The sequence below is a fragment of the Caretta caretta genome, chromosome 7, assembly GCF_965140235.1.
Source record: "Caretta caretta isolate rCarCar2 chromosome 7, rCarCar1.hap1, whole genome shotgun sequence".
NCBI lineage: Eukaryota > Metazoa > Chordata > Testudines > Cheloniidae > Caretta > Caretta caretta.
Genome location: NC_134212.1, coordinates 49,303,720 through 49,325,740, shown reverse-complemented (window position 1 = coordinate 49,325,740; position 22,021 = coordinate 49,303,720). Strand labels below are relative to the sequence as shown.

The window sequence follows — 22,021 nt, the reverse complement described above, 5'->3', positions numbered from 1 at the left end:
TCTGTAGCTGAATCCTTGCCCAGCCTAACAGCCGGCCTGCTGGGAGCTAGGCTCGACTCAGCAACGCTGACTCTCACTGAGGAGTTCAGCCGGCCTGTGAGAACGTCCCCTCCATTTGTGTCCCGCTGCAACTGGCAGCCAGGCTGGAAAGTGAGGAGACATGTTGATCCCTCTCCCAGGGAGTCAAGTATCAGAGGGGTAGCCATGTTAGTCTGGATCTTTAAAAGCAGCAAAGAGTCCTGTAGCACCTTATAGACTAACAGACGTATTGGAGCATAAGCTTTTGTGGGTGAATACCCGCTTCGTCAGATGCATGTCCGATGAAGTGGGTATTCACCAATGAAAGCTTATGCTCCAATACGTGTGTTAGTCTATAAGGTGCCATAGGACTCTTTGCTGCTCTCCCAGGGAGGGAGCTTGTAATGTTGCCGTAGCCACAGTGGTGCAGTTAAGATCAGAACCAAGCCCTGTCCCCGTTTCCAGCTCCTGCCGTGTACCCTGGGCACCTGTTGGATTAGCTAATCAATGCTCCTGCTGTGCTGGCTGGGGGGGAGGCCAGGCTCAGCATGGGGCTGTGGCTCTGGTGACCCCCGGCCAAACTAATTCTTGAAATAAACAGCTGTAACATGTGTAAATTGGGAATAATACCTGCTGGGCAGGGTCAAGAGTTAATTTCCTGTCTAGAGTGCTTTGAGATCCTCTGATTAATGGTGCTAGGGAAGGATAGCGTCAATAGCCGTGTCTTAGTGTCACTGGCTTGTAGGAGAGGAATTAGCACAGTGGAAACACACTGAACTATTCTGCCCTCCTAAATGTCTGTCTCCGTTTGCTCTAATGGAGGCTGAACGTGCTGTACCCTGGTGCGTGGTGCAGGGATCTCAGATCTGGAATAGCAGGGGGCTGCAGGTCAGGACAAAAGTGCATTGGCACAGGGGTGTGAGAGCTGCGGGCAGGAGTGGGGGAGCGTGTCTATCCAGTGCACTTACTCTCTTTACTTCACAAGCACCAGACTGACCCACAGGATAGAGGTAGAAATAAGCATTGGCTTCCCATCTGTTTATACTTTATCATTCAGTTTTTAAATTTGTGGCTCCCCTAGCCAAATTTCTTCCCATTCCAAGAGGCTGCAGTGCAGCTAATCCCCCCCCAGCACTGCGTGAGCATTAGCTGGGAAGGGGGGGATGCAGCTGCCAGGATAACAGCAGGGCTGAGGGTGGCTGCCTTAGCTCTTCACTAGCACTGCAGCAAGACTGGAAGGTTTTGGGGCCAGATGACAAAGCCCTGACTTATGAGAAGAGGCTGAGCGAACTGGGCTTGTTCAGTCTGCAGAAGAGACGAGTGAGGGAGGATTTGATAGCAGCCTTCAATTACCTGAAGGGGGTTCCAAAGGGGATGAAGCTCAGCTGTTCTCAATGGTGGCAGATGACAGAACAAGGAGCAATGGTCTCAAGTTGCAGTGGGGGATGTCTAAGTTGGATATTAAGAAACACTATTTCATTAGGAGGGTGGTGAAGCACTGGAATGGGTTACCTAGGGAGGTGGTGGAATCTCCATTCTTAAAGGTTTTTAAGGCCCGGCTTGACAAAGCCTTGGCAGGAATGATTTATTTGGTGCTGGTCCTGCTTTGAGCAGGGGATTGAACTAGATGATCTCCTGAGGTCTCTTCCAACCCTAATCTTATATGATTCTATGATAATGGGCAAGCCCTCTCTGAGACAGCAGGTTGCCATGGGCCAGGAGTCAGGTGAAGAGGCAGTGGCTAGAGGCCCAGGACTGGGATGGCAGGGGGAGGGGCTGTGGGTTGGGATTGAGAAGCATGCCGAGGGTGCCAGGGCTGGGATGGCGAGGGGGAGGGGGGCTACAGGTTGGGATTGAGGAGCATGGATTCCTTCCCCAGTTTCCTCCTCTGGGCCCCCCTCTAAGACACATTTCTCTGTGCTCCCTAGGAAGGGTTCTATCTCTTGTTGTCTCTTGGCAAAACTCTGCCAGCTAACAACTGGGACAGTTTCCTTAATCACTGACAACACCTCTCCTGCCCCTGTGCCTGAGGGCATGTTGCCTTCTGCTGGAAAGAAGCTAGTCTCAGCCCCTCCCATGCTTGGAAGCCCCCTGCTTCCCTGTGTTACAGAGTCACAGGAATCCTCACTCACCTCAGTGGTTTCTGAGATTCCCTGCCCCTTCTCTGGGCTCTCCTCTGGGACACATTTCTCTCTGCTCCCTAGAGCCAGGTTTATCTCTGGTTCAGCTGTGACCTGCTGGCAGCTAACAACCTGGACTGGTCTCTCCCTGGCAGGCATTACCCTTTCCCTCAGGGGTCCCAGCATAACACTTCCTCCTGCTGCAGGCAAATGCTTTAACCTGAGCTACACGGAAAAAATCATTACCAAGAAGCAGGTCAACTAGGAGGTGTTCCATTACCCCCACAGTTAAAACACTTTCCAAACCTTCCCACACCACATGGATTTTAGCTAGTGGTATGAGGAATTTGCTTTCGCCCACCCCCACAATCTCTGCCATTTGGCCAGGCAACATAATGGCCTTTGGGACCCCACTCTACTTACCCAGAGAGATCTGGGCCCCTGTATCCCTCTGCCCCAAGTGCTCCCCGCCATGAATTTGGACAACCTTAATATGCTCAATATCTGGTTCTGCAGAGGCCTCACAAAACCAATATGATAGGTTTCAATTGCTTGGGGGGTTTCTGTGTTGAGAACAGCAGAACTAACAAGCTATTGGTTGTCTGCTTCCTCCTAGCACAGGGCATTTATTCCTCAGGTGATCAGTGGAATTACACTGATGGCACCTTTTGGGCTCTTCTGCTTTTACAGGAGATTTGGGATAGGAGTTACCAGTAGAGGGATGTTTTTGGATAAGAGAATGTTTAAGCTCCCAACCCCCTTCTGTCTTCCCAGGGGCAAAATGGGATCCTCCCTTCCCACCAGTTCTAAACCCCTCTTCTGTGGCCTGCTCTCAATAGACGCTTGAGTCTGTTCAAAGGCATCAGCTAAAACAGCCATCTCATCCACAGACTTTACATCTTTGTCCCATAGACACTACTTTACATCAGCCTTACACATGCTTAGGAAATGCTCTTGAGCAACAAGATCCAACATTGCCTCAGAACTTGCCACCTCTTTACCCCTCACCCATTTTCTTAACAAATCTTTCATTTTGTTTACATATTCCCCATTACTCATCCCAATAACCCTCTTAAGATTCCTAAATTTAACTCTGTATGTTTCCGGGGCTAGTCTGAAAACTTCGCAAAACAGTATCTTTAAATTTACAATAGTCTAAAGCATCTCCAATAGGCATTCCATTGAATACATTTTGAGCTTTACTAGTTAATTTCACAATCAGGGTAGGAACTCTCTTATCATCAGGGATTTCATGTATTACACACAGCCTTTCGAAGGTAGTCAGATACTCAGCAATGTCTTCCTCTTCACTGTATGCAGGACATAAGTGTTCCCATTTGTGGATTTTTGGAGTGATGGAAGTCGTTGGGGTCAGGGGGTTCTGGTTCTGCTTCTCTAGCAGGTCCAGTTGATGTTTTCGCTCTCTCTCTTTCTCCCCGCTCTCTCTTTCTTCTCTTTTTCTTTTTCTTCTCTCTCTTTCTCATTTTCTTCCATAGCCCTTTTGGGTGTAGCTTTCTTTTCTGCAACCTGCAGCCTAAAAAGCTCCAACTTCGCAATTGCTTCATTGCTTTCACTCATTTTCCTGCTTTTCTGTTCTGACTTCCCTTTCCTGAAATAAGCAAACAGAAAATAACAAAACTGTGACTCCCCTCCTGACTGTTAGCCACTGCACTTAAGACTCACTTAAAATCATAAATATTAATGCTTAAAGTGTGAACCCCACTTGGAGTAATAAACTGTACAGACACCCTGCTCACTGCACCACTGTGACATTCCCCTCTGATGTCATCTGGACTGGTGATCTGCTTGGTCATTCCAATCCTTGACTCTGGGAGCCAGCCTTACCCTGCTCTGCTGTGAGAACCTCCACTCCTGGGCTGTTCATGCACAGCCTCTGGCATGTAAGCTGCTCCTTGGATTGTACAACCGAATAACACTAACCAATATTTGTGGTCCCAGACGCAACCCTAGGAACCTCCGTCTTGCAGTGTCCAGTTATGCCCGCTGGACACTGCAAGCTTATATGAGTTTGTCAATTTAACAAAGAAATTGATATGTACCAGGCTTGTTATCCCAAGGGGAGTCTCTGACATGCTTCAAAGCAAACACACTGCTTCAGGTAGAATAAACAGATTTATTAACTACACAGATTTTAAGTGATTATAAGTCAAAGCATAACAAGACGGATTTGGTCAAATGAAATAAAAGCAAACACATTCTAAGCTGATCTTAACACTTTCAGTGTCCTTACAAACTTTGATGCTTCTCACCACAGGTTGGCTCGTTGCCCTTCAGCAAGACTCTCCCCTTTGATCAGCGCTTCAGTCACTTGGTGGTGGTGTCTGTAGATGGGGGTGGAAGAGAGAGGAAGAGCATGGCAAACGTCTCTTCCTTTTATCATGTTCTTTCTTCCCTCTTGGCTTTGCCCCCCACCCCTTCAGAGTCAGGTGAGCATTACCTCATCGCAGTCCCTAACTGACCAAGGGAAGGGGGGTGACTCACTCAAGAGTCCAACAGATCCTTTTTATTGCTGCCTAGGCCAGTGTCCTTTGTTTCTGTGAGGCTGGGCTGGGTTTGTCCCATACATGCCCTGTTGAGGTGTGAACTGCCCCTCTGCTCTTGGGGAGTTTTTGCCTCGTTTTGTTTCAAGCCATGAGGATACATTTTCAGCCTCATAGCTATATACATGAAATTACAACCTATAACATTACTATAACAACAATGCTCAGTGCATCATGAGCCTTCTGAAGACACCCGACATAACCAACTTTGCATTGGATACCCACAATCATTTTATAAAGATGAACATGGGGGTGCAGGGGTTCCCATGAGGTACACAGCAGGTGCATTGGGCCACTGATCACTGGGATGTGGCAGGGCTAGTGCGGAATATGGCCTGGGGCTGGAAGGGTTGTGGGGAAGGTCTGGGAATGTGCAAGGCTTGGACAGGGCTGAATCCTGAATCCTGTGGGCCTGAAACTGATCCATTGAGCTCAATTTCACTGCGGTGTCACCCTGTCCCCTGAACCCTCAGGGCGGAGCTGGGGGTGACTCCAGGCAGCTGAAAGCATCCTCCTGGTAAACGCACTGCAGTCCCTGTACTCCAGGACCCCAGCATGAACCCAGCGTTTCACCCTCACTCTGTTAGTTACATGTCATGGGGAGTCCTCCAGACTCTTCTCTGCCTGTGTCTGCCCACCCGAGAGGACCCCTCTGCTGACTACAAGTGCCTAATTTTACACCACCGTACACTACAGCTCCCTTTCGCCTTCAAACCCCACCCGTAAACAACACCTCCAACAGTCCAGGCCCTCAGCATGTGGCCTGCTTCCCGCACTGCTGGTCGCTGGCTGTGTAATCCTGAACTGTGCGGGTCAGAGGCTGTCAACACGTAAAGCCAGGAACTCGTGCTTCCCCACTGCCTGAGGCTGCTTTTGCGTGGAGTTCCCGTCCAGACAGGGAACACACACCTCGGTACCCTGATGGCATGCGCACTGGCTGGCCACGTCCTGCGAATGGACTTTCTGATGGTCCGGCTGCAACCTGCGTCTCAAGAGATGCTGGCGTCAATGCTGATTGCTGGCTTGCAGGGACCGCTGCTGCTGTTGTGTATCCAATGTTGGTAGTGTCCAGTCAGGTCTTAGGCACCTTCTATTACTTCTGTACCTTTGTCCTGTGTGTCTCTCAATATGATAATGGCTGTCTGGACCCATCGCTACCACCCTTGCTGCCTGCCAACCTGCTGTGGTTCCCATACATATTGGATCTCGGCGATGGAACGCCCATAGCAGTGTAGCTGTCAGGCCACAGCATCTAGTCTGTCTTTCCTGTAGCTGCTTTAATCAGGTGTGAGCCCTTTGGGTTGCAGCAGTGCATGTAAGAATGGAAGAGTAGCTCACAACATCCTCCCCATCATGTGCAGGGCCGCATTCCTGTCAATAATGAGTTTCTCAAGTCCAAAAGAGCCGAGGAGGGATCTTTGCCTGATGCAGTTGTTTTGCGAAACGTGGATTTCATCATCAGAATGGTTCACCCAGCCATTCTGTTCCATTGCGGGTATCCAGGGCTGGATGAGTTTCACCCCCCCAGATCTTGCGAAGTTACCCACTTCTGTACTTGCAAACAGAACTTGGTCACTCACTAACTCTTCCGGGTGACCTGGCATGTAAATACAGCTCTCAGTTACCAATAACAGAGCGCACCGACTTCTCTGGCTGACACAGAACTTCTGGACGTTTGGAAAAATAGCCACTTGGACAGGTTTCAGAGTAGCAGCCGTGTTAGTCTGTATCCACAAAAAGAACAGGAGTACATCCGATGAAGTGAGCTGTAGCTCACAAAAGCTCATGCTCAGATAAATTTGTTAGTCTCAAAGGTGCCACAAGTACTCCTTTTCTTTTAGCCACTTAGAGTAGACATATCTGCTGAAATCAAAACCACCTGCAGCTATCTCCTGCCACGGTAGATCAGGAATCTCATGAGATTATGATGATTCTTTTTGGTTCCTTGGCCTACGTTCCTGACATCCTTCTATAAGTTGTCCTGTATGTTGGGTCATACCATTATCTGCCTAGCTCTTGCTTCTGTTCTCTGAATGCCTTGATTTGACTCATGGGAATGGTTAAGCATTTCCTGTCTTAGGGCAGGTCTGCACTACAAATGTACACCTGGGCAGGTGCGCTGCAGTAACACATCTGGTGAAGACGCTATAAGCCGACAGGTGAGAGCTCATGTCCAGCTTGCATTACACGGACTCCTTCAGTGTATTTAACAACTCTGATTCCACCACCTCCCTAGGTAACCCATTCCAGTGCTTCACCACCCTCCTAGTGAAATAGTGTTTCCTAATATGCAATCTAGACCTCCCCCACTGCAATGTGAGACCATTACTCCTTGTTCTGTCATCTGCCACCACTGAGAACAGCCGAGCTCCATCCTCCTTGGAACCCCACTCCAGGTAGTTGAAGGCTGCTATCAAATCCCCCCTTACTCTTCTCTTCTGCAGTCTAAATAACCCTAGTTCCCTCAGCCTCTCCTCGTAAGCCATGTGCCCCAGCCCCCTAATAATTTTCATTGCCCTCTGCTGGAGTCTCTCCAATTTGTCCACATCCCTTCTGTAGTGTGGGGACCAAAACTGGACTCAGTACTCCAGATTCCGTATAGAGGGGAATAATCACTTCCATTGATCTGCTGGCAATGCTCCAAAAAATATTGCTCAGACATGCAGGAGTGAAATCAGGAAGGCCAAATCACACTTGGAGTTGCAGCTAGCAAGAGATATTAAGAGTAACAAGAAGGGTTTCTACAGGTATGTTAGCAACAAGAAGAAGGTCAAGGAAAGTGTGGGCCCCTTACTGAATGAGGGAGGCAACCTAGTGACAGAGGATGTGGAAAAAGCTAATGTACTCAATGCTTTTTTTGCCTCTGTCTTTACGAACAAGGTCAGCTCCCAGATAACTGCACTGGGCAGCACAGCATGGGGAGGAGGCGACCAGCCCTCTGCGGAGAAAGAAGTGGTTCAGGACTATTTATAAAAGCTGGATGAGCACAAGTCCATTGGGCCGGATGCACTGCATCTGAAGGTACTAAAGGAGTTGATGGATGTGATTGCAGAGCCATTGTCCATTATCTTTGAAAACTCATGGCGATCGGGGGAGGTCCCGGATGACTGGAAAAAGGCTAATGTAGTCTTTAAAAAAGGGAAGATGGAGGATCCGGGGAACTACAGGCCAGTCAGCCTCACCTCAGTCCCTGAAAAAATCATGGAGCAGGTCCTCAAGAAATCAATTCTGAAGCACTTAGAGGAGAGGAAAGTGATAAGGAACAGTCAGCATGGATTCACCAAGGGCAAGTCATGCCTGACTAACCTAATTGCCTTCTATGATGAGATAACTGGCTCTGTGGATGAGGGGAAAGTAGTGGACATGTTATTCCTTGACTTTAGCAAAGCTTTTGATACAGTCTCCCACAGTATTCTTGCCAGCAAGTTAGTCATAGAGTCATGGACTTTAAGGTCAGAAGGGACCATTGTGATCATCTAGTCCGACCTCCTGCACAATGCAGGCCAATCTCACCCACCCACTCCTGTAACAAACCCCTAACCTATGTCTGAGCTATTGAAGTCCTCAAATCGTGATTTAAAGACTTCAAGGTGTAGAGAATCCTCCAACAAATGACCCGTGCCCCACACTGCAGAGAAGGTGAAAACCCCCGAGGGCCTCTGCCAATCTGCCCTGGAGGAAAATTCCTTCCCGACCCCAAATATGGCGATCAGCTAAACCCTGAGCATGTGGGCAAGACTCACCAGCCAGACACCCAGGAAAGAATTCTCTGTAGTGTCTCAGATCCCACCCTACCTAACATCCCATCACAGGCCATTGGGCATATTTACCGCTAATAGTCAAAGATCACTTAATTGCCAGAATTAGGCTATCCCATCATACCATCCCCTCCATAAACTTATCAAGCTTATTCTTGAAGCCAGATATGTCTTTTGCCCCCACTGCTCCCCTTGGAAGGCTGTTCCAGAACTTCACTCCTCTAATGGTTAGAAACCTTTGTCTAATTTCAAGCCCTAAACGTCCTGATGGCCAGTTTATATCCATTTGTTCTTGTGTCCACATTGGTACTGAGCTTAAATAATTCTTCTCCCTCCCTGGTATTTATCCCTCTGATATATTTATAGAGAGCATATCTCCTCTCAGCCTTCTTTTGGTTAGGCTAAACAACCCAAGCTCTTTGAGTCTCCTTTCATAAGACAGGTTTTCCGTTCCTCGGATCATCCTAGTAGCCCTTCTTGGTACCTGTTCCAGTTTGAATTCATCTTTCTTAAACATGGGAGACCAAAACTGCACACAATATTCCAGATGAGGTCTCATCAGTGCCTTGTATAACTATACTAACACCTCCTTATCTCAACTGGAAATACCTCGCCTGATGCATCCCAAGACCGCATTAGCTTTTTTCATGGCCATATCACATTGGCGGCTCATAGTCATCCTATGATCAACCAATACTGCAAGGTCCTTTTCCTCCTCTGTTACTTCTAATTGATGCATCCCTAGCTTATAACTAAAATTCTTGTTATTAATCCCTAAATGCATGACCTTGCACTTTTCACTATTAAATTTCATCCTATTACTATTACTCCAGTTTATAAGGTCATCCAGATCTTTCTGTATGATATCCCAGTCCTTCTCTAAATTGGCAATACCTCCCAGCTTTGTATCGTCCACAAACTTTATTAGCACACTCCCACTTTTTGTGCCAAGGTCAGTAATAAGATTAAATTAGATTAGTCCCAAAATTGATCCCTGAGCAACTCCACTAGTAACCTCCTTCCAGCCTGACAGTTCACCTTTCAGTATGACCTGTTGTAATCTCCCCTTTAACCAATTCCTTATCCACCTTTCAATTTTCATATTGATCCCCATCTTTTCCAATTAAACTAATAATTCCCCATGTGGAACCGTATCAAATGCCTTACTGAAATCGAGGTAAAGTAGATCCACTGCATTTGCTTTGTCTAAAAATTCTGTTACCTTCTCAAAGAAGGAGATCAGGTTGGTTTGATACTATCTACCTTTTGTAAAACCATGTTCTATTTTGTCCCAATTACCACTGATCTTAATGTCCTTAACACTTTCTCCTCCAACATTTTTCCAAGACCTTGCATACTACAGATGTCAAACTAACAGGCCTGTAGTTACCCAGATCACTTTTTTTTCCCTTTCTTAAAAATAGGAACTATGTTAGCAATTCTCCAGTCATATGGTACAACCCCTGAGTTTACAGATTCATTAAAAATTCTTGCTAATGGGCTTGCAATTTCATGTGCCAGTTCCTTTAATATTCTTGGATGAAGATTATCTGGGCCCCCCAATTTAGTCCCATTAAGCTGTTCGAGTTTGGCTTCTACCTCGGATGTGGTAATATCTACCTCCATATCTTCATTCCCATTTGTCATCCTGCCATTATTGCTCAGCTTCTCATTAGCCTCATTAAAGACTGAGGCAAAGTATTTGTTTAGATATGGGGCCATGCCTAGATTATCCTTAACCTCCACTCCATCCTCAGTGTTTAGCGGTCCCACTTCTTCTTTCTTTATTTTCTTCTTATTTATATGGCTATAGGACCTTGTAAAGGGAATTAAAAGCAATAGTAAAAGGTTCAACTCTACATGGCTTTTGGCCTTTCTCACTTTGTACCTACACGTTCTGACCTCAGTAAGGTAGCTTTCCTTGCTAATCCCTCCCATCTTCCCACTCCTTGTAGGCTTTCTGCTTTTTCTTAATCACCTCTCTGAGATGCTTGCTCATCCAGCTTGGTCTACAACTCCTGCCTATGAATTTTTTCCCCTTTCTTGGGATGCAGGCTTCCAATAGCTTCTGCAACTTTGACTTGAAGTAATTCCAGGCCTCCTCTGCCTTTAGATCCACAAGTTCTTCAGTCCAATCCACTTCCCTAACTAACTTCCTTAATTTTTTTAAAGTTAGCTCTTTTGAAATCAAAAACCCTAGTCACAGATCTATTTTTGTTTATCTTTCCATTTAGTTTGAACTGAATTAGGTCAAGATTGCTTGAACCAAGGTTGTCCCCTACAACCATTTCTTCTATGGGGTCCTCACTACTCACCAAATCCAAATCTAAAATGGCATCCCCTCTTGTTGGTGCAGCAACTGCTTGGTGAAGGAATCCATCAGCTATCGCATCCAGGAAAATCGGAGCCCTATTATTACTACTAGCACTTGTCCTCCAGTCTATATCTGGGAAGTTAAAGTCTCCCATGATCACACAATTCCCATTAGTATTTACTTCATTAAAAACATTAAAGAGGTCTCTATCCATATCCAGATCGGATCCCGGCGGTCTATAGCACACCCCGAGCACTATCCCAGGGGAGGCTCTAGTCGCTTTCTTCCCCAGTGTGATTTTTGCCCAGACGGACTCTGTCTTATCCATTCCATCACTTCTTATTTCTTTACCGTCTACCTCATCATTGACATACAATGCTGCTCCAGCACCTTTGCCTTTATTTCTGTCTTTCCTAAACAGCACATATCCTTCAATACCTGTAGTCCGGTCATGACTACTATTCCACCATGTTTCTGTTATCCCTATAATATCTGGTTTCACTTCCTGCACCAGTAGTTCCTCCATTTTGTTACCAAGGCTCCTCGCATTAGTGTACAAACATCTTAATTTTTACTGTTTGGCTTCGCTCACATTCCTTACCTGAAAAAAGAAAAGGAGTACTTATGGCACTTTAGAGACTAACAAATTTATTTGAGCATAAGCTTTTGTGAGCTACAGCTCACTTCATCGGATGCATTTTTCCACTGAATGCATCCGATGAAGTGAGCTGTAGCTCACAAAAGCTTATGCTCAAATAAATTGGTTAGTCTCAAAGGTGCCACAAGTACTCCTTTTCTTTTTGCGAATACAGACTAACACGGCTGCTACTCTGAAACTATTCTTTACCCGATTAGGCCCAGACAGTCTACCGCCAGTATCACCTATTAGATTGGTATGTACACTACCCTTCCTCCTCATGTCCATTCTCCTACCCACGGCTGTATCCTTTCTTACTTCAGTTTCTTCCCTCTCAATGCTAAAATCCGGCATGGAGATTACTTGGACATCTCCCAGCCATCTCCCCCAGATTCCTAGCTGAATCTGTTGTGCCAGCCTCCATCCTAGAAGTCTATTTCCCTCCCTACTCAGGTGAAGTTCATCCAGAGAGAACAGTCCTCTCTCCATGAATGCTTCCCAGTGGCCATACATCCCAAAGCCCTCCTTATAGCACCACTGCCTGAGCCATCTGTTGAGCATCATAATCTTGTCACACCTTTGTTGCCCTTCTCTAGGAACAGGCAGAATCCCACTGAAGATCACCTGAGCCTCAATTTCCTTAAGCGTCTTCCCCAGCCTGGCATAGTCTCCCTTGATATGTTCCAGTGAGAATCTAGCCATATCATTTATTCCCACATGAAGGACAATCAGTGGATTCTTTCCACTCCCATTAGGATCCTTTTCAGCCTCAGGTATCTTAGCACCCAGCAGACAGCACCCCCTTCTGTTCTCTGGATCAGCTCTGGTTACAGGACTGTCTATCCTTCTCAGTAAGGAGTCCCCAGTTATGTAGACCTGCCTTTTCCTGGTGATGGTGCGATTCTCCGGTCTATCCCCTGTTCCCTCTGGCTGCAAGTCCTCTTGATTCCTATTCTCCCTTGCAATCCTCTGCAACATATCCTGTATCCTCCTGGGGCTCATATTTGGTGGTGTTATCTCCATCGACTCTTGCCCTCTTCCTATAGAACTAGCTTCTCCTCTCTTCTTCCTTGCCCTCTCACCTTCAGTGACCACCTGCTGTGCCCCTTCTTCATTTCCCAACTCCACAAACCTGTTCCTGAGCTCTATTTCTCCTTCACTGGCCTGTCTTTTCCTCTGCCTAGTTCTCTTAGTCACGTGCTTCCACTGTCCACTTTCCTCACCCAGGAGTCTCCCCTCAGAGTTCTTTGGTCCTGCTTCCGTCTGCAAGTCTGAGCTTTTCCCTTCAGCCCCCTCATGTCTGTGCTCCATCATCTTCTTGAACCCCCTTCTAAACTCAACCAAAGTTTCCACCTGAATCTCCAATTCTCGGGTCTTTTCTTCCATCAGCTGTATCAAGTTAAAGAAGTATGGGCTAGATGAATGGACTATAAGGTGGATAGAAAGATGGCTAGATCATCGGGCACAATGGGTAGTGATCAATGGCTCCATGTCTAGTTGGCATCTGGTATCAAACGGAGTGCTCCAAGGGTCAGTCATGGGGCCGGTTTTGTTCAATATCTTCATTAATGATCTGGAGGATATCGTGGATTGCACCCTAAGCAAGTTTGCAGATGACATTCAGTTGGGAGGAGTGGTAGATATGCTGGAGGGTAGCGATAGGGTCCAGAGTGACCTAGACAAATTGGAAGATTGGAAAAGAAATCTGATGAGGTTCAACAAGGACAAATGCAGAGTCCTGCACTTAGGATGGAAGAATCCCATGCACTGCTACAGACTAGGGACCGAGTGGCTAGGCAGCAGTTCTGCAGAAAAGGACCTGGGGATTACAGTGGATGAGAAGCTGGATATGAGTCAGCAGTGTGCCCTTGTTGCCAAGAAGGCCAATGGCATTTTGGGATGTATAAGTAGGAGCACTGCCAGCAGATGGAGGGGACGTGATCATTCCCCTCTATTCAGTATTGGTGAGGCCTCATCCGGAGTACTGTGTCCAATTTTGGGCCCCACACAACAAGAAGGATGTGAAAAAATTGGAAAGAGTCCAACGCAGGGCAACAAAAATGATTAGGGGGCTGGAGCACACGATTTATGAGGAGAGGCTGAGGGAACTGGGATTATTAAGTCTGCAGAAGAGAAGAATGAGGGGGGATTTGATAGCTGCTTTCAACTACCTGAAAGGGGGTTCCAAAGAGGATGGATCTAGATTGTTCTCAGTGATAGCAGATGACAGAACGAGGAGTAATGGTCTCAAGTTGCAGTGGGGGAGGTTTAGGTTGGATATTAGGAAAAACTTTTTCACTAGGAAGGTAGTGAAGTACTGGAATTAGTTACCTAGGGAGGTGGGGGAGGGATAGCTCAGTGGTTTGAGCATTGGCCTGCTAAACCCAGGGTTGTGAGTTCAGTCCTTGAGGGGGCTATTTAGGGATCTGGGGCAAAAATCAGGGATTGGTCCTGCTTTGAGCAGGGGGTTGGACTAGATGACCTCCTGAGGTCCCTTCCAACCCTGAGATTCTATGATTCTAATGCAGCCCAATATGCCATTGGTCTTCTTGGCAACAAGGGTACACTGCTGACTCATATCTAGGTTCATCCACTGAAATCCCCACATCCTTTTCTGCAGAACTGCCGCAGTATCTGCCTAACCATGTGGCATGGAGGGCTCTGCTGTGTTCAGTTGGAAGCCACCCCAGGGAACTGACACCAACGATGGGGAACAAAATGTTCCCTAAACAGGCTGGACTAGAAGGGGATGCCCTGTCCTCTGGATCCCCTGCATCCACTCTCTATCTGGTTCCTGGCTCCCTCCTTCCCCAGTGGGGAGGGGCTGGTGTCATGTTGGATTCAGTTCCCCACACGGCAAATCCCATCGGCCAATGGTTACATGTGGGTACCCTAAGCACGACTGCCCCGGGTTGTGACTGCATCTGGCTGCCCCCTGTCGCTGCTGGCTGGGCGGCCAGGGTGGGAGAGCCACACTTCCCTGGTGGGATACAAGCGAGTCCATCGGCACAAGCCCAGAACACTCGTTTCTTTTCAAAACACGCAAAAAACGTGTGAAAGAGACATGGAAAAGGAGTGAATGGGGCATGGGAAAGGTGGGAATGGGGTGTGGGGAAGGGACAGCCCTCTTATCTCTTTTAAAACATTTCCCACTAAATTATTTTTAATTGAAATTTTTTCATTTTCAAAAATTGTAACAAACGATTTACAAACCATTTTTATTGTGAAAAACACGCTCACGTGACTAATCTGCCCATGCCGGGGGGAGGGGATACTTAGAGCTGTGCAAATAATGGATTGTTTGGTTCCCTGACCATTCTGAAAAAAAGTGCGGGGGGGGGGGTGATTAGTTCCTGACTGCACTGACAATGACGTTTTTTCTAAATTCATGGCAACTAAAAAAAAATACTCTTTTGCTCAAACAAAACCATTTTGTTCCAATATCAACCCTCTGTATAAACTACACCAGAAAGCACACAGCCATCTATGCCAGTGGCCCCAGCTCTCTGTGACAGCAGAGGGAACTCACCAGTCACCACCCTTAATACTTCACAGCTAATTTGCATGGTGAGATTCACTAACTGCCACAGTTCTTCAGTGGCTGATTCTGTACAACTCAACCCAAAATCCTCAATGCAATCCCCATGCCCAAACAAATCAACACAGACTCCCCCAGCACAACCCTGCAGACACAAATCAAGCCAACTGCCATGCTCTCTGGAGTGGATCACAGCCTTGCGTGCCCTCCTCTGGGCAGACACCCCAAGCTGGTGGTCTGGTCATAACCAGATTTCACCAAGCCAGTAACAAATGTGAACTCCTAGATCACTCTCACAGTCTCACCATGGAGTCACAGACAGTCCCCTTAGACTCTCCAGTCTATCTTGCAATCCAGACAAACTGGACTTCATGCTAAATGGTCACTTATACCAAAAATCACACCACATTCAGGTTGCCTCCAGTCCCAAGAGACCTGTCATTTACCCCAGATCAGTTGGTCCCCTAGATCTTACACCAAAGACAACTCCTGTAGCCAGTCCTGTAAAAAGGGAGCTAAAGGGTTATTAACTAGGAAAAAGGAATGAGAATTATCCACAGGTTAAAGCAAGCGACCTGTAGCCTTTATTTTAATTTAAAGTTAATTTTTGTGATGTTCTATTACACCATGGAGGGTTCGGCTCTGGTGACTACGGTCTCACATTCATCAGAGTTAGCTCTGACTGTTTTAGAACTAGAGCTCATAGGAACACAGGAAACGACAGGCAAGTAACACAGACAATCACAAGAACAAAGGCCACTCTCTTTTATCAATTGTATTAAAGTTACTGTCACGGAGTCACCGGGGCGATGCTCTGGAACTACTCCATACAAAGTGAGTCAGGACTCTGGGGGAGCCTCCTCCCTGAGCATACTGTCTCCAGGGAAAGAAGCTTACCCAGCTTTGACCGTCCTGGGTCTGACCTCGGAGCATTCAGCCTCCCCTTCCACACTGTGCGCTTCCCGCAGCGAGTGGGAAGTGGGGGGAAGCCAGAGGGCCCTGCACCCCAACTCCCCAGTCAGATGCGACTCTCAGCCAGCCGGTAAAACAGAAGGTTTATTAGTTGACAGGAACACAGCATAGAACAGAGCTTGTTAGCACAGAAATCAGTGACTTTCAGTCAAGTCCATCTTGGGGGGAGGGGAGCCCAGAGCCAGGGCTCTGGTCCTTCCCCAAGTCAGCCGAGGCTGATTCACTTCCAGCTGCCTGGCCCCTGCCTTGCCCATTGCTCCTCCTCCGGCCTTTGTCTTACTTCCCAGGCCAAGAGTCACCTGGTCCCCCTCCTGGGTCTCAGGTTACGAAGGGGCGGCCATAGCATCTGTGCAAGCTGGAGCAACCTCCACAAAAGTCTCACACCCTTATTCCCACCACCTAGACATTGGTGCAATACACAGGGAAACTGAGGCACACACAGCATTCATGCAAAACAGTAAAACTCACATAGGCTCACATACAACATAACAAGGGAAAATCCCCACTTTGTTACAGTTACCAACAAAGTCATGAATGTCATAGTATATACAACTCCTAGATCTATCCATGCACCAGTTCTAACTACAGCCACTCACATCCTCACTAGGTTGTGTTAGGGTCTCATGGGTCTCTGATGTATTGATCATCAGCAGAGGGACAGCCATGTTAGTATCCGAGGGGTAGCCGTGTTAGTCTGTATCAACAAAAACAACGAGGAGTCCGGTGGCACCTTAAAGACTAACAGATTTATTTGGGCATAAGCTTTCATGGGTAAAAACCACACTTCTTCAGATGCATGCAAGTGGGATTTTTTACACACGAAAGCTTATGCCCAAGAAAATCAGTTAGTCTTTAAGGTGCCACCAGACGCCTCGTTGTTTTTGTTGATACAGACTAACATGGCTACCCCCTGATACTTGGCACCAGTAATGGGATGGCTCTTGCTGGAGTTTCCCATAGGAAGCTCAATTTTTCCACTGCAGGCACCCCCTTTTTATAATGTGATTCTGCCTATACCTACATTCTGTGCATGTACATGAAATTGTCACCCCTCTTTTCCCTTATTGGTCTGTGTCCCCTAGAAACTTGAGGAACTCCAATTCCTACAGGTTGTGTAGGTTCTCTTTATGGTCATTAACACTGACACATAACTTGTATCCTGTGGTTAAGACACATGTGAGAAACAGATATGCCTTTACAGTATTTTTGTGCTTTAAAATTAATCTTCTGGCTAATTTTTCGCAATATTACCCCTTGGTACCTCTTTTCCCATAATCGTAGGGCATCAGGTTATTCTTTGCTCACTTACTTATGTCAACATTTCTTATTGGCAAGGTCTAAAATAGCTAAGCTAAAATCTTGCAGGCCTCAGCCTACAGGTCTTGTGTTTCTGCCTTTCTTATTGTAAGCAGAGTCAGGATGAGCTCCACTCTGACATCTGGTGGTAAGGTGTGGCAAGTTGTGGAAAAGAACTTCAGGGGCTGATCTCATTTGCATAGGCACACCCACCCTGCCTAGAATGAGGCCATAGCTACCCAAATGGTCACTTTGGCTGCTGTGGGATCCCCAGTGTCTCTGTTATTGGGGCAGGAAGAATAAATTGTTATTACCCTGATTATGGGAATCAAGGACAGTGGAACTGTACTTGGCCTTTTGTTATGATGGAGGGACTCGCCATCAACTTAGTAGCAGTTGCTAGGCAAGGGACACGGGTTCCAAAACTCTGAATTGAGAGAGGTTGGGGATAGGTATTAATACTTATGGTCCCCTGCCCCCTGTGAGGGCCTTACATGCTAATTGCACTTCCTCTTCTCTCTACTGTGGAATATCAGAGCTAATTTTGATTCCCTTAGGAGTCTAGTTACAGGCTGCTGAGCTGAATTCACTTTGGGTTAATGGTGCACCAGCACTGAGGCTCCCCTACTACAAGCTGAAATTGCAAAAGAGCTAAACTTACTAAGAGCTGAAATCACTGAGTGTTGTGTTAAGTAGGGGAGGAGCCTGAAGATATATGGTGGGGCAGTTTGCGGGATGGTGAGCAGAGCAGCTTGTGGAGCAGAGCGGCTGGTGGAGCAGAACAGAGCAGTTTGTCGGATGCCTAGAGCAGCTCATGGGGCGGCTGGCAGAACGGACCCCCCATGGAGAGGCGGGGCCATCAGCTTTGGACCATGTAAGGTGCCCCTTAACACATACACCCCCCATCTCCACCCAGGTTAGGAGGTAAAACTCTGCAGATAAACTTTTGAACTCTGGGGCTGCCCTGACCAGGGACAGAGACTTTTGGGTCGTTGGACTTTTGGGACTTTGGGTGATTTTGGGTTGCTGGACTCAAGAACCAAAGGGAAAGGACACGCCCCAATTTGCTTGGGCTGGGTTTTTTGCTCATGGGTTGTGTTATAAATCCTGTTGGTGGTGTTTCCCCAACATAATGCCACATTGTTTCTCTCTGTTATTAAAAGGCTTTTTGCTACATTCAGACTCTGTACTTGCGAGAGGGGAAGTATTGTCTCTTGGAGGCGCCCAGCGGGGGTGGTATATATTTGTCCCAGGTCACTGAGTGGGGGCTCGAGCCAGTTTTGCATTGTGTTATTGGTATGGAACCCCTAGATATTGAACCCGGCCCCTGTTGCTACCAACTCTGACAGGCAGAAGGGTTACACTTACTTAGATATCTGATACATGATTCCCTCTAAATACTGATCAATCTTATACTTCTATAATCCTACACATTAATTCTATTTAACTTACAATGATTCTATATCTCATGACATGTTAATTAATCATAACATCATACAGTAACTGGATAATAAACTCAAATTATTGGCTACAAAACATATCCACACCAATGAGTTCCCATCTAAACTCGAAGGACATGTCTACCCTACAAATGTGCATCAGCGCAGCTGCCACTGTAGTGCATCTGCTGAAGACATGGCATGCTGACAGGAGAGAGCTCTCCTGTCAGGTTCATAACTCCACCTCCAGGCGAGGCAATAGCTATGTTGGTGGGAGAAGCTCTGTGTAGCACAGACCTGGCCTACGAGTGACAGAGTTGTAGTGAGATCTGTCGATTCAAAGTGTCTCGCCCCTGGGAGTCTCTGGCTTCAGTTTGGGGTCTCTGGCCCCTCAGAGTTCAAACAGATGCAAATCCCTCTTACTGTCAGGGATTTTTATTCCCCTCTGCCAAGATAAAGGGAGGTGTTCACACGCAGGTCTCCTCTTCATGGGGGATGGGGAGCAATCAAGGGAGTAATTTGTCCTTTGCTGTTCCACAAGGGTTGTCTGAGTTCTAGGGCCCTTCTCCTGTTGGATAGGAGATGGCACCTCCTGTGGCAAACTAGCATTTCATGCTGGTTTGCTCTTGCCTGTGGAGTTTTACTGTTTCAGAGCAAACACTTAAATCTTACTTAATAGCCTGGTTTACAGACATCACAAGTGAGATGAACATAGGCTGCAATTTACAAGCATTCTGTGGAGTCTAAACCAGGCGTGGGCAAACTTTTTGGCCCACATCTGGGAATAGAAATGGTATGGCTGGCCATGAATGCTCACAAAGTTGGGGTTAGAGTGTGGGAGATGGTGAGGGCTCTGTTTGGGGGTGTGGGCTCCAGGGTGGGGCTAGAAATGAGGAGTTCAGGGTGTGGGAGGGAGCTCTGGGCTGGGGCGGGGGAGTAGGGTGCAGGGGGCCGGGGGATGTGAGCACTCCAGCTGGTGGGGCAGGCTCTGGGGTGGGGCTGGGGATGAAGAGTTTGGGGTGTAGGATGGTGTTCCCAGCTTGGACCAAGGGGTTTGGAAGACGGGAGGGGGATCAGGGCTAGGGCAGGGGGTTGGGGTGCAGGAAGTGGTACAGACTCGGCTGGGACTGTGGATGAGGGGTTTGGGGTGCAGGAGGGTGGTTCAGAGGGCGGGAGGAGGATCAGGGCTGGGGCAGGGGCTTAGGCTGTGGGGAGGGGCTCAGGCTCTGGGCAGCACTTACCTCAAGCAGCTCCTGGAAGCAGCGTCCATGTTCCCCCTCTGGCTCCCACGCAGAGCCACTGCCAGGTGGCTCTGCATGCTGCCCCATCCACAGGCGCTGCCCCTGCAGCTCCCATTAGCTGCAGTTCCTGGCCAATAGGAGCTGCGGGGGTGGTGCTTGGGGCAGGGGGCAGCGTGCAGAGCGGAGCCCCTGGCTGCCCCTACGCATAGGAGCTGGGCAATGCCCAGCTTCCAGGAGCCACGTGGAGCAGTCCCAGACCCTGCTGCCTGGCTGGAGTGCCAGAGCAGGGCAAGCCCCAGACCTTGCTCCCCAGTGAGAGCTCGAGGGCTGGTTTAAAATGGCTGGCAGGCCAGATCCGGCCCGCAGGCCGTAGTTTGCCCACCCCTGATCTAAACACGAAATAGTTTCTCATAAGACTAATACCTATTTTGAGCAAAACTACCATACAGGTGACATAAGAACATAAGAACATCCAGACTGGGTCAGACCAAAGGTCCATCTAGCCCAGTATCCTGACTACCAACAGTGGCCAATGCCAGCTGCCCCAGAGGAAATGAACAGAACAGGTAATCATCAAGTTAGTGATCCATCCCCTATCACCCATTCCCAGCTTCCAGCAGTGCTCTGGTCTCCAGCTATGAGTTTGTCAGTTCTGAGCTAATGCTTGCAGCCTGGGTAAGAGTTGGCATCTGGTCTGCCAGAGTCACAACAACCACTCACACAACAACATGACAACCCCAAACACGCACAGCCCCTCACTGCAGCACACACCTTCATTCGCCACCTGCACAGACCCAGACAACTCACTGCACAGGCAAACCAACACAACACAACCAGCACCCCTCGTTCACCACCTGCCCAGATCCACACAACTCTCCCAGCACAACACAACCTGCACAGAATTCAACACAACCACCCACATAACAATACAACCAAAGCCCCAAACACATGTAGCTTCTGACTGCAGCATCCCCCACCCGCCATCTGCCACCCACACAGACCCACACAACACAACCCACATGCTCAATCACATTTACCATAAAACAGAACCTCAAGCAGTAAAGTGCTGGTTATTGCTTTTTTCTAAATGGTTTTGATTTCTTTTTAAAAGTAAAATTAAAGGGAATTTCAATACACTGAGTCCTTTCAATGCTCAAATAGCAAAATGTTCTGATTTTTTTCCTAAATTTTTGTTTAGAGGTTTTTCAGCCAAAAAAATAATTGAAACCATGAATATTTTCCAAACAGGATCATCACTTTCCAACATTCCTTTCATCGTAAAATGCTTGAAATAATAAATAACACAATACAATACTCAAACATGGTTAAAAATGGTCAAAAGCAAAATGAAATGACTTTGTTGAAATGAAACATTTCAATGGCCCAACCCCTAATTCTCCCCTGCACCCGTTTTTCAATTTTCCCCAGACATGCTCCTCTCCAACAACTCCCTTTGCCCACCCTTACTCCCACCCTCACCCCCACTCCCGAGCTCTGATTCCCTTCAGCCTGCTCTCCCCAGGTTCCAGGCTTCCCCTCTCATGGGGCTGGCTGGCTGGGGCTGGAGGCCATAGGCCAGGCTGGTGAAGTGGTATCCATCATATCTGATCTCCAGAGCCCCATATCTAGGGGCAGGCATGTTGGTTGGGTGGTGGTGGGGTTAGAGCAGCGTATGGTCTGTTGGGCACCCTCAGACGGATGGTTGGGCAGTGGAGCAGGTCAGGGGATCTACAAGCCCTGGGCAGTTCCCAGGGGTAGGGGGGGTTGAGTCCCTGAGGGCCGGAGAGCAGGGCTGAGACAGGGAGCAGGAGGGGCCTGATGAGATGAGCTCAAAGGTTTCCCTGGGGCATCACCCTGAGCCCGGATGGGGCAGCAAGGGATGGTGGCGCTGGGAGGGGGCAAGGAAATCCAGCTGGCATCCAGCAGCTCCGGGCCTACGTGACAAACTCCTCCCCCAGCCAGCTGGGCCATCTTCTGAAGCCCCCCCTTGCTCCTGTGCCAGGTCATGGTGGCAGCTGCCCACATGGATCTAGAACATGGCCACACAGGCAGCCTGAGATCCGTGCTAGGTGCCCCGTCCGGCGGTACCCCACAATGCTCACAGCACTGGCTGATGACGAGGGCGGT

The 22,021-nt window shown here is 48.0% G+C and overlaps 1 long non-coding RNA gene across 1 annotated transcript; it reads right to left on the bottom strand.

The window, feature by feature from the left end:
• Nucleotides 1-3,319: 3,319 nt before the first annotated feature.
• Nucleotides 3,320-4,526, bottom strand: LOC142072880 (uncharacterized). Its single transcript, XR_012669482.1, has 2 exons — nt 4,409-4,526; nt 3,320-3,747 (listed from the first exon to the last, which is right to left on the bottom strand). It is a non-coding gene; the product is annotated as an uncharacterized LOC142072880 (long non-coding RNA).
• Nucleotides 4,527-22,021: the final 17,495 nt, after the last annotated feature.